General features: G+C 40.4%; 1 protein-coding gene across 1 annotated transcript in view; it reads left to right on the forward strand.

Annotated features, from left to right (window-relative positions):
• LOC147575015 (uncharacterized) overlaps positions 1–13,448 on the forward strand; it is a 285,037-nt gene that overhangs the window by 160,276 nt on the left and 111,313 nt on the right. The gene's annotated exons all lie outside the window — the stretch shown is intronic.

Genomic DNA, 13,448 nt, shown 5'->3' on the forward strand with positions numbered 1-13,448 from the left:
GATTCCAAGCGTGTTTCCAGAATGAATTATGCTCTCAAACCAAGGTTTTACAGTGTGTGTGTGTGTGTGTGTGTGTGTGTGTGTATACTTATTTATATATTTTCTTCACTTATTGTTCTGGCTAGGACTCCAGTTCAGTATTGCATAGAAATGGTAATAATGGGCCTCCTTGCCTTGTTACCAACCAGTGGACAAATTTTGCTATTTCACCACTGAGTATGATTTTAATTGTCGACATTTGTAAATAAAATTCTTTTGTGTTTTAATACGAAATTTTAAAAGAATTATGGGTATCAGTGAGGAACTCTTCATCTCTTTTCCAGATGTTTCTCATGAAGGAAGCTCAGTTAGTACAACTTCATGTCTCTCTTTGCTTATCCTGCCACAAGGATTGGTGGAGTAGCTTATCTGCTTGGTAGGTCTGGGAAGACTACTGTGGGTATATTCCTCTTGACTGCTCTCTTCATCTTCCCCTTGGGAGACCCCTGCTCTTGTCCAGGATTCATACTGGCTATGACAGGCCAGTATGTCTAGATCAGGGATTCAGCTAGCCTAGCTAGCAGGGTTGGCCCATTTGGCTCTCAAGCTAAGCTACATCCCCCAACCTGGCCCTTCAGAATAACGAAGTTGATATTTTAATTTCCTATCTACCTTAATCTTTGCTTTAATTTTCAATTTGTTTCAGAGCCTGGATGCAGAAGAAAAAAAGGCTTGCTACTTTTTATCTTTCTCTACCTTGAAACGTCAATAGTGGTAGCAAGCAATACTTTTACTTTTTTATTGCATTGTTTTTATCATTTGCATTTCTATTAATTTTTTAAATTTGAATATAGTTGACACACAATCTTACATTAGTTTCAGGTGCACAGCATAGTGATTCACCATCTCTATACATCATTATTCTATGCTCATCACAAGTGTAGCTACCATTTGTCACCATACCATTTGTTGCATTATTTTTAAATAAAACAAATTTGTCACAAAGAATGAAAGAAATTCTGTTAAAGCAAGATATTTTCAAGGTATAGTCTTCATGGGCCATTCTGCTTATCCTGGCCTTCTTTCTATTATCATTGCCCTGGCCACAGTCTTCCTGCTGTGCTTTAGCCAGGCTTCATCCTCCAACAGGAAGCTGTCCAACACCATTCCCTTCTTGAAGGCATTAGCTTTTCTCTCAGCACTACCACGTATGCACATCTAACTTGTCCTCTGGATCCCCTTTCTTCCCTGAAGGGCCAAGAGTGAGGTTCTGCAAAGCCAAACCTCACAGCTATCATAGGTGTTCCATCCATTAGTTGGACATTTCCAGAGAGACCCTAGAGTAAATGAACCTCTCAGGACTTTGTTTCCAAATCTTTAAATGAGAAATACAATGAGGGCCACCCACATGGGATACCTATGAAGATTAAAAGAGTTATTTGAACGTAAAAGCACTAACACTAATGCCCGGCTCATAGTAAGACTTTATTATGTGTTAGTTATTATTATTAGCTGATTTCATTGCATTTGTTGGGCTTTTCAGTATATCATTTTATACTTTAAACAGGATGTTTTGGGGACATATAGCTTATTTTCCAAATTAGTTTTTAAGCTCTATAAAAGCAAATCTGGGTCTTGTACTTTCCTCACATTTCCTTTGTGCTAATCAAATTTACTGTCTGCAATAGCACAGTAAAATATTAATATTGGGATCTTTTCCTACTATATTTCTGAAATAGCACCGGCCTAATCTTTTTTGAAGTTGTGATATTATGGATGTGTCTCTAATATGCAGAAATTTTACTTTCTTTAAGTATTCAGAGAAAGATGAAGAAAACTTTCAGGAAATAGAATAAAAACTAATTTGTTCCTGAATATCTGGGTTGGAGTCCTGGTCTTTCCATTTATTTATTAGCTGGGTGATTTTCATCTCTGAGTCTCGATTTCTCTGTGTCAATAAAATGAGCCTAGTAATACTTCCTTTTTAATGCAATATTTACCTTCATTCCGTATTTCAATATTTGGATTGAAATACAAAATAATCATATTTCTCCAACAAAAATATTTAAAAGTAGCTGAACCACTAGAATACTGTAAATCTGTACTGCACTCACTACTGCGTGTGCACTCACTAGATATCATCTATCTATCTATCATCATCATCATCATCATCTATCTATATCTGGCATTGTTGAGTTAGTTGCAGAAAAGTTATAGACCAATGTTTATCAAAGAAGTTTCTCTGCAGATGCTAATAGATGCTTCTGGGTCAGGGAGGGAGTTACAAATAAATGAAAAACTTGCAAAACTGGTCAGTTTCCACAGAATTATAATCAATTACAATGCATGGGACACAATTTGCATCTTTATGGACAAGAATTATTTGCATTACTATCAATTTTCTACAATTTCAGTGTGGTAAAAAATCTCAGAGACAATGAAAGCTTAAAATAATCTGAATTCATGAGCTGGTCAGTACTCTGTTTAAAGTTCAGTCTTTCACAATTTTTCCCGATACCACATGTCTTCTCAAACAGAAAGCTCTGTTCGCTAGTCCTTTATTTGAAAAGAGCTTTAAGGGGCGCCTGGGTGGCTCAGTGGGTTGAATGTCCAACTTTGGCTCAGGTCATGATCTTGCAGTTCATGAGTTTGAGTCCTGCATCAGGCTCTGTGTGGACAGCTCAGAGCCTGGAGCCTGCTTCAAATTCTGTGTCTCCCTTTCTCTCTGCCCTCTCCTGATCGTGCTCTGCCTCTCTCTCTCTCTCTCTTTCTCTCTCTAAGATAAATAAAGATTAAAAAAACCTAAAAGATGTAAAAGGAGCCTTGGGTTAATTATTTAAAAAAATATATGCACAGATAGCTCATTTAATGAATATAGAACATCTCCAGATGGAAAGATATTGAACTAAAAAGGAAAACTTCAATATAGGAAATTCTTTAAAAGGTGATTTTAGTTTCTATTCAAATCAATAAATATTTCATAAGTACCTGCCATCTGATTCAAAGAACAAGAATGGTACCTTGTCTTTTGGGCACTTACAATGTTCTACCATCCATGGTGTTGGGTTTGGCCCCATGTTTGCATAGGATCCCGTGCCTGACAGTATATTTCTGGAAGTCTAGATAATTTAGTCTAGAAAATAGCCATATATGAGGTTCCATAATTCAAAGATAGTTACTTAAGTTCCCTTTACTAATGTAAATGGAAGACATTTCAGTTACCATCTTGCCTCTGCTTCCAAACTCCCCTGGGTAGCTGATGGAAGAAAACTATACAAATCTAAGAACCAAAAATTGTCCTGGAGCATTACATTTTGAATCCCTATTTTAGAAGGGGACATTTCCATTAAAAAGGTCTTCACGATTATAAAGAAGCTCAGCTCCTCACATCTCAAACCACTTTTAGGTAAAATATGATCTTCACTTTTTTTGTATGTAACTAAGAGGTCTATTAACGTGTTTAAAAAAAAAAAACAAAGAAAAACCTTTTTTGTGCTCAAAATTTAATTTAAGCTTCTGAGATTAGAAAGCTCCTGGCAACTTTCATCAAGATTATATACTATCGCTACTGCTACTGTTACTACTATTATTACTACAACAAGAACCCTGTTTCATAGTCAGCTACTGTATTATCTACAACTAGACTGAATTGGGTCATTACAATGGTGTGTAGGAATTTCCTCAAGCTAAGGCGTCCAAGTTGTGATTTTAAAATTATTCTGTTTTTCATGGTTCTTCTGTCCTCTCTTATTGGAAGTGATCCCTTGTCACTGCTTTGGGTGGACTTGAATCTAAGACCTTCTTTTAGTTTGTCACTTCTTCACATTGTTAGGATTGATACTACCATGGTCAAAGCCCTTGCATTTGTCCATAGAACCTCTTACTCAGCACTTACAGACATGGTCTCTATATGATTCCAAAACACTTCACATTCCCCTCTCATAGACAACATTGAGAAGTTCAGGTAAAGACAGTGGCCAAATGGTACTCTTTGTGGGCAAATTTTTGATGTATGGTGTACAAGTGTGCATATCTGAACACATATGGAGCCATCAATAATACATGGTAGAGTCCACAAATATTTTCCTTTTCTTTACAAATTTTTAAATGTTTATTTTTTGAGAGAGAGAAAGAAAGACAGAGAGACTGAGTGTGGACAGGGGAGGGGTAAGAGAGAGATACAGAATCCGCAGGCTCCAGGCTCTGCGCTGTCAGCACAGAGCACGACATTGGGGCTCAAATTCACAAACCATGAGATCATGACCTGAGCTGAAGTCGGATGCTTAACTGACTGAGCCACCCAGGTGCCCCACAAATATTTTCTATAAAGGGCCAAATAGTAAGAATTTTAGGCTTTGCAAGTTATAGGGGCTGTCCTTCATTCTGGCACAATTACTTAACTTATAGTCATCATAACACAAAAGCAGCCATAGACTGTAAATAAATGAAAGGAGACAGCTGTGTTCCAATAAAACTTTATTCACAAAAACATGCAGACACCCCAGAGGCTATAGTTTGCTGACCTCAAAATATAGTATAGTCTGGACAAGAAATTATAATGCCAGGGGATCCCAGCTCTGCCCCTTACCAGCTGAGTGCATGGCTTAATTCTCACATGTCAGTTGAAAGAATAGTTTTATAAGCTCTAAAGTACTATGCAGACATCTAATATGGTATTCATTCAATCATTCATCTATTCAACAAATATATATATCAAATGCCTACCATGTGTCAAGAACTGTCCCAGAACAACAAGGTGATAGTAGGTAAGGATGAGTCACATAAACTTTGGGGAGGGTACCAATGTCAGGCTGTTGGGTGATTGTCAGGTTGGGGTCATAAGGTAAGGTGACAGCCTAGTGGGAGGGGGGGGGTTTCCCCTGAAGGGAATTGATGTTCATACAGTCACTCGTTTTGGGAAGTGGTTAATTCTGGGCAGGAAATGAGTTGGCACTTTGGGTTGAGGGTGGTCACACTTCTTTCTCTCTCCGGGACCAGGAAGAGTTGGGCCAAGACTCTAAGTCATGAAAAGGCCTAGGTAATTCTGGTTGTGGGGAGTGAGATGTTTCTTAGCTATGTGGAAGTAGGCATACAGTGATTGGTGTCATCAAGTTCATGATTTCCCACTTAGAGGGGCCAGAGACCAAGAGAAGAAGCTGCCAGCATTTATGGAGCAGCCAGCATGAAGACTCAGGGTTGTAGGGTCAGTGGCCTCAAAAAAGCAAGGTCCCTTCCAGAATCCAGAGTAGGATGTGAACGGTGCAGGATCAAACCAAAACAATTTGGAAGCAAGAAGTACTTTATTTTGTAGATACTGGCAGAAAGAGAACTATTTTTAAATGTTGTTCTTGCAACCAAATAATTGTAGTACAGGATGGTAAGTATTCAGATAGAAGTGAGGATGTCAAGGAAGAAATTGGATGCCTAACTTAGCCTGGGAATGGTTCTTGATAAATAAGTTCTGAGTTGAGATTTTATGAATGAGGTCAGGTTAACCAAGCAGAGAAAGGAGGGCAAGAACCATGTAGACAAAGGGATCAGCATATGCAAAATCAGGTGGCTTCAGAGGGAGTAGTGCAATGTCATTAGGGATGTGATTCTGGAGTCAGACTGTGAGCATTTACACCCTGGCTTCTGAGCTACTTAGACATATGTATGCATTTCTCTGAGCCTCCGTTTCTTCATCTGTAACATGGGAATGGCAACCTTTATCTCATAAAACAGCATAAGAATGAAATAGACAACAGTATCAAGGGCTTCAATAATGATGCCTGGAACCTGGCAAGCAGGCACTCAGTCAGTGTCAGTGATGATATACACTTATGTGATATAAAGCTATTTAAGTAAACACACTGTAATTAATGAAAAAGAAGCATGAAAATGTCAGATTCAGTTGAGGGCTGTATATTTGAGTGCATGAAAGTCACTTTGGCAGTAGGAATGAAGCTTCCTTAAGCATTTTCTTGACTTTTCCTCATCTTGATGTGTCAATCCCATGATGGGTGGTGGCCTTTCTTCCCTTAACTACTTCGGCCCCTGGTGCTGAGAGCACCAGGCCAGCTGTTAAAATGGAACTAGTTGTGATAGCAGAAGGCAAAGTCAGAAAGGTCACAGCCGTTATGTTTCCTTGGCCCCCAGCAGTGGGAACAAAATGATGAGATATGTCAGCTGGTTTTCACTTGGAGCTTTCTGTTCGCGAAGCTGGATTCAGACTGCAATGCAGCATGTTTTTGGTTAGTTGAGCTGATACCCTCAGCTGGTAATTCCCTATCTCACTGAAAATGAATCTACACATTTCTTGAGTGCTGGCTTTGTGCTAGACACTGATCTAAATGCTGGGGCTTGGGGTGAATACTTGCTCCTAGATGCTCAATCCTAAGTGGAAAAAAAAGACACACAAACACCAACACTCCAGTATGTGAATAGTGTTGCCATGAGGGAGACACAGGGAGGTGACCCCCAGTACTCCATCTCTCAAATATTCAATAGGCTTATCCGGGCTAGTTTTCCCGATAGTATGAAAGCATTCATTGGGTGTTTGCCTCGTGAACACCTTTGTTGGTCCAATGGCTGGTTTTTCCAGAGGCAGATGGAGATGACTTCAGTGAGTTTGAGGAAATATCATTGCCCTATTTGCCCTTGAGATTTTTCCTGCTCCTCTCCCACAGTGAAACTCCTTTGCAGATACTGAATGTAATAAAAGACCTCACATTTGTACACTTTCCAAGCTTTTGTATGTTCTTCCCACAGCTTTGGAAAGGATTATGCTTCTTATTTTACAGTTGAGGAACCTTAGAGAGTGTCTGTGACTCATAAAGATTCTCATGTTAATCACTGTCTGAGTTAGGATTCAAACTCAGGTTTCCAAACCGTCCATTCCCATGTGCCACCCCCAGACTTGGTTCTCTCTTTCCTCCACCATAGGGCAAGTACATCCCCTACATTGGACTACATCCCAAGCTTTCAACATAATAGTTACAATCTTGTCCCAGCTCTTGCCCAAACTGCCCAAGGTAAAGATCTGGACCAAAAGCAATTTTTTAAAACTCAGTGATAATTACAACTGAATACCATCATTGTGACTTAATGTTGCTTTTGGTAGTGTCTAGACCCTCATATTTGCATAAATGGCAGAAGGGGAGGGAGAATCCATTTCCCAAAGTCATCTGGGGGGAAACGGGGAAGCATAAGGGATTCAGAGAACTCTTCTATGCTTACTAGGGAAAGTCATCTGAATCAGCAGTCCTCAAACTGTTCAGTGTTCCTGAATGACAATCTCATAGATTTATCAAAATTTAGTAGTTCTGGGTGGATGTGAAATTCTGTATTTTTAGCAAGCTCTCTGGCATGCGTTCAGGGCACAACACAGATAGTGAAGTTTTAAACCACTAACTCTCAAACTTAACTTAAAGTTTGGGAGTTTAAATTAATCCTGATGCCTGGGTAGTAACCCCAGAGATTCTAATTTTATTGGTCTGGGCTGTGGGCTGGGGATCAGGCATTACAAAGTCTTTTAGTTGAAGGGTGCCTGGGTGGCTTTGTCAGTTAAGTCTCAGATTTTGGTTCTGGTCATGATCTCATGGTTTGTGGGTTCGAGCCCTGCATTGGACTCTCTGCTGTCAGTTCAGAGCCTGCTTTGGATCCTCTGTCCCCCCACTCTTCCCCTACACTGCTCGTGCTCTCTCTTTCTCTCAAAAACAAATAAGGATTAAAAAAATTCTTTTAAGTCTTTCAGTTAATTCTAAGATGCAGCAAAATTTGATTTAAATTCCAGTGTGGGTATACCCACCTATACAATGATTACAATAGCATATAGCTATCTCATAGGGACAGGAAGGGAAATGGATTATATAGCGAATATGGTACACCTAGCTCATAGAGAGGGTTCAATAATCCAAGTGAAGGGTTTTGTTTATTTTTTTTTGTTTTTTGTTGTTTTGTTTTGTTTTGTTTTTGTTTTTGCCTTCCAAATTCTCAGATGGCACAGACGGGTTCTGGCGTCTGGACATTTCCCCTTTCTTTAATAGCTTTCTTACTCTCTTGAGTGCTGAGAAACATTCTAGGAGAAAAGGTGGCTTTCAATTCACATTTCTCTACTTTTTAGAGAATTTTTAGTCTTTTTTTCTCTTTTGGATGGCTTGTTTGGTATCTTTTCCCTAGAATATGGTCTGTGTTTTTAGAGATTTTCTTTGATTATTCATTTAAGAAATAGTTATTGAACGGCTATTATGTCCCAGGGGTTGGGCTGGGCTGTGAGGACCCAGTGCTGAATAAGATTGACAGGATTCCTGCCTTCTAGGAGTCTAGATGCCAGAGAGGAAGTACATAAAGAGAACCAGGGTAAATAGCATCATGCCCACAAGGACAGGACAAATAGGGAAGAAGACAGCAGGGAATTAGGTGAGGCCAGAAGAGTCAAGAAGGCTTCTCTAAGGAGATCAGAACAATGATGAGAGTTAGCCAGAGAGAGAGAGTGAAGTGAATATTCCAGGCAGAAGGAAGAACACTTCCAAACACCTGGTGGCAAGACTGAACATGAAAGGTTTGAGGAACTGGGAGAAGTTCAATGTGATTTGAGTATCAAGCACAAGGTGGGAGGTGGCATGAAGTGAGAGAGGAAAGAAAGATCTTGATGTGGAGGGAGCTGGTTTAGAGAGCTTAGATTTTAGGAAGGCTGCTGGGTCCACAGTGGTTGGAGAATGGAATGTTGGAGTGGGAGATGTTCACACATCAGGACTTGAATTCCAGCTCTATGACCCAGTGGCTGTGTGATGTTGGCCGTGCTACTCAACGTCTCAGAGTCTCAATGTCACTGTGCACAATGTGGGGATAACAATACCTGCCTCACAGGGCTGTTTTGAGGATTCAGTGAGTGTGTTGTGAAAAGTGCAGGACATGGAAGAGCTTGATAGGTGGTCATTACTACTCAGTCCCCAGAATGATGGTGCTATCTAGAAATGGGATTTGTAAGAGGTAAGACAGGAGCCAGGATGTGAGTTAGGAGGTGACAAGGGTGACACAGGTGAGATGGTGCTGGTGAGGACAAGAGAACTGATGAACTAGACAGATATTGATTGGATAAATAATAGGAAAGAAGGGTTGTGAAAGACTCAGATCATCCTTGAGATTTAGGACATAGGAATAGTGACAAGTTTGGGGTGAGTACTTTGAAGTCAGTTTTACATGTTGAGATTGTATCCATCAGGGATCACTTACAGAGAACAGACGTCATGCCAGTTTGTTTAGCAGGAAGGCATTTATCACAGACTTGCCAAGAGGGCTGAAGACACAGAATCTAGGTTGGGCTTTCAGGAGCAACCTCTAATGCTGTCCCACAGAACAGGGCTGCTTGGTTGGCTGCTGTCTTTTCAACAATCTTGCAATCAGGAAGCTGCCCCTCTAGAGCCACAACACCACTGTTTCAAACAGGAAACCACCATAATCAGGAAGCAGCTACTGCTGCCAGATCTAGAACCACTGCTAATCTGCAACAGACATGTCAGCAGAGTGGATGTTCCTGTCCCTACGCTCAGACTCACTGCACCCACCAACCTCATATCTGAACACCGGAGCCTCTGCAAATGCCACCTGCAGAAAACCCAACACTTCCACAGAAGTGGGCTTGCTAGAAAAGTGGACAACGTTCTAAAATCTTGTCCATCTTGGACTAAACTCTTCTAGAACCCAAGCTGCAATAGAATTAGCAAAGTGTATTTTGAACCTTCCAACTTGTGGAGCAGGGAAAGTCACACTACAACAGCATTTGTAGACTGTGGGTTGTGACTCATGACAGCATCATCAAATCTATTCAGGTGGTCACAACAAGATTTTTTTTTCTTAGTCATGAACAGTTAGGGTAAGTATTGCTTAATGTATCCTTGGTCTTAGAGTTGTGTGTGTGTGTACACATTTTTGTTTGCAGAGTAGAGCATTTCTTCTCCTGAGTCATGGTAAACACACTTGAAAGCCACTACACTAGATGTGGAGTGCCAATCTTCCATTGTAAGGTCTCAGAAATAACTAATGGGTAGAGCCCAGTGGCTACTGAATATGTGGGGTTGAATTTTAGGAGCAAAGCAAAGCTGGAGAGACCAATTATGCAGTCATTGGCAAGAAGATGCCATTGAAACCAGGGGGAGTTGATTAGGCCATGCAGGGAGATAGCATGGAGTGTGAAGAGAAAAGAGGTCTGGAATAGACCACAAGGAATATGGACATTTGGTCTTGGGGGAGAATTTTCCTCCTGGGGTTGTGCTCATCCTTCATGCTTTCTGGTGTTTTTTATTTACTCTCTAGAGAAAGAACTGGATCCAGGGAAGCTCCAGAGTGCCTTGTGACCCCATGTTAATTGGAGCTGATTCTGTAGCAGCCTGGTGGAGCCATGGCTCATACCGTGCTGGGTCACGAACCAGCACCTGGCATGGGGTCCTAGGAGCATACCACACTGGCATTCAGGAGTTGTGTGTGGAATGGATGTTCAGAGCACAGAAGTTCTAGGAAAGATGGAAAGAGCTTTTTAGATTCCAAAGCTCCAGCTCATGAGCTGTGACCACAGACGGGTCTAACCTCATCAGTCAAGGTTGACTCAGTAGTGTCAGGGTACTATTTATAATTTTCAAAGAGTATTTTTGCTATATAGAAGAATAGAAGGAGCTGTTCAGGGAGATATGTTCTTTGTAGCAATATCAAGAGGCAAACTAAATGTTCATCCATAGAAACATGGACCACCTGGCATAATCAAACAATGAAATAGGATAAAGCAGTTAAATAGGTGAGCCAGATCTACGTGTGTCAATCTGTATAAATATCAAAAAGTTAACATTACATGAAAAATTTCAAGTCACATAATGTGATATGAAGTATGATATCATTTATTAAAAATTTTAAAGCACACAAAATTGTACTATACATACTTATGGGAAAAAAAACTAAAAAATTATGTAAGTGAAGGGGGTGTGCAAACTTCTGGGCAGTGGCTCTCTTGGGGGAGGCTACAGGGAAATGGATGGAGGAATGAGACTTTGCTCTATCTGCAATGTTTTCTTTTTAAAAAGAAGCAGAAGCAAATATGGCAAAATATTAATAGTTATTAAATAAGCAGTGAGGCATTGGAAGAAATTATTTTCTGTTCTTTTCATAATTAAAAATAAATACAAGTGTATATACATTTTGCAATGCCCAGAGCAAGAATCAAGCTTCCTCCCCTGACAACAGGTTAAGCAGGTGACCTGTAAAACAACTACTAGAGCAAAGTGGGTATGCACACACACACACACACACACACACACACACACACGTGTATATAAAACACACACATATATAACACAAACATGTGTATATATAATACACATACATACACATATGTGTACATGTATACATACATTATACACACACATATATACACACATGCATAACTTCAAATTAAAACAGTAAGATTTTAATTTTTAAATTATTTCTTCAGTTTCTGAGAGATTATACTTTTCTATACGGGACCCTGACCTTTTTCTGTGATTTGACCATGAATCTACAGACTATCTGTGTCTCATTTTGAATGATGATCCTGGAGGATCCAAGTGGTGCAAAGAAGAACAAAGGAAGTCCCTGAATACTGGGGACCACCATGGTGGAGGGCTGGAAAGATATGACCTGAGGAATTACAGAAAGACTACAGGACAAAGCCAATAAAGGCTGGTGGGAAATAATGGAGAGGGGAGTCAGGAGGCTGGGCTCAGCTGCTAGCTCAAATCCCAGCTCTGCTGCTAACCACATGTGAGGACTTGATGTCTCTGCCCTCTAGTGGGCTTGCATTCAAACTTTGGTTTAGCTCATCTCTCAGGACTTTTTCCAGACACGACAGGGACTGACTTCTCAATCCTCTTAACTTAAGGGCTTTGTCCCCCCATGCCAGAATAATCAGTGGTATTCCAGGGATTCTGGAAGGCTCCCTTGTTTGGTAAATTCTACCCAATTTCCTTATTTCCTCCCTCTACAGATTGTTCCTATCAACCCTCCTGGGCATGCTGTGCCCTCCTCTGAGCCAACCTTTGTGTGACTGGGGAATTTAAGAGGGAACTGGGGTAAGTTGAGGAGGCATCAGTGGGTGATAGACAGACTGGGTGAAGAAAAAGTTACCAAACTTTTTGGAGAAAGAAAGTCTTATAAATTTCTCAAGGGTAGGAACACATCTACACTGATAGTTTCTTATCAACTCACACATCATCCTTCTATACAAGTTCTGCATGTATACTGTGTGTGTGTGTGTGTGTGTGTGTGTGTGTGTGTGTGTCTGAGCTCCAGTTGGGTTTTGCCCAAGGGGACATATGTTTCGGGTAGCTTGGGTTCCCAGTTAGAGAAATTATTTATTTTATTTGCATAGATACTACCACATTCCCAAGGGCTGGTTAACCCTCAAAGAGTAAGAGAATCTAGTTTTAAACTTTCCAGGTTATCCACTCCCTGTTATTTTCAGTTGAGTTGCTAATGATTACCTTTTTTTTCCTGTCTTGCTACAGAACTGCTTTAAATGTCCTGTGTCTTCAGCTGTTGGCTTTCAGAGCATTGCTTGACAGAGATTGAGAGTAGGAATCACTCAAGTGCAAAAGTCAGGTGTTTCTGCTCAGAGAAGGAATGGGATTCTTTCTGAAGTTTGAGTATGAGACAGTAGAAAATTTCCTTAGTTTATACAAGCTTAGATTGGAGATACCTTTTCTTTTTTTTTTTTTTTTAATTTTTTTTTTTCAACGTTTATTTATTTTTGGGACAGAGAGAGACAGAGCATGAACAGGGGAGGGGCAGAGAGAGAGGAAGACACAGAATCGGAAACAGGCTCCAGGCTCTGAGCCATCAGCCCAGAGCCTGACGCGGGGCTCGAACTCACGGACCGCGAGATCGTGACCTGGCTGAAGTCGGACGCTTAGCCGGCTGCGCCACCCAGGCGCCCCTGGAGATACCTTTTCAAGAATGCATGAGTTGGCTTAAACAAGGTTCATTTGTCCTTCTGAGTTAGAGTATAACTCAAATGCCACATACCCCCTTACTTGCTAGTTTTGGGTCCTCGAAACCTGTCTCTGTGTTTGCAACATACTTGGCTTGCTCAATTCAAAACTTCTAATGCCCGCTCCTCCCAAAGAATCTACTCATAGAAAGTGTTATGAGAAATGTAGACTTTACTGAATATTTCATAGAGGAGGCCGAAGAGGAGGTTAACATACTATGCTGCTCAGCAAATGACTTAAATTTTTTCCCTAGCTATTTTGTTTTTCCAATTCTTTCTCATCCATACCAACAAGACTGGGTCTTTTTTTTTCTTTCTTTCTTCTTTTACACTTTTTTCTAGTCTTTCTCTGACAAATGCACCCGACTTCCTACATTTTTCTTTTCCCTCCTCTTTTTTTGAGAAAAATGCAAATTTTGCTCCAGTCTTTTGCATGGCAGTTAAGGGTCCCTTTTTTCTTCTGAAGCATAAATTC

The sequence above is a fragment of the Puma concolor genome, chromosome D4, assembly GCF_028749965.1.
Source record: "Puma concolor isolate L17-30 chromosome D4, mPumCon1.1.hap2, whole genome shotgun sequence".
Taxonomy (NCBI): Eukaryota; Metazoa; Chordata; class Mammalia; order Carnivora; family Felidae; genus Puma; species Puma concolor.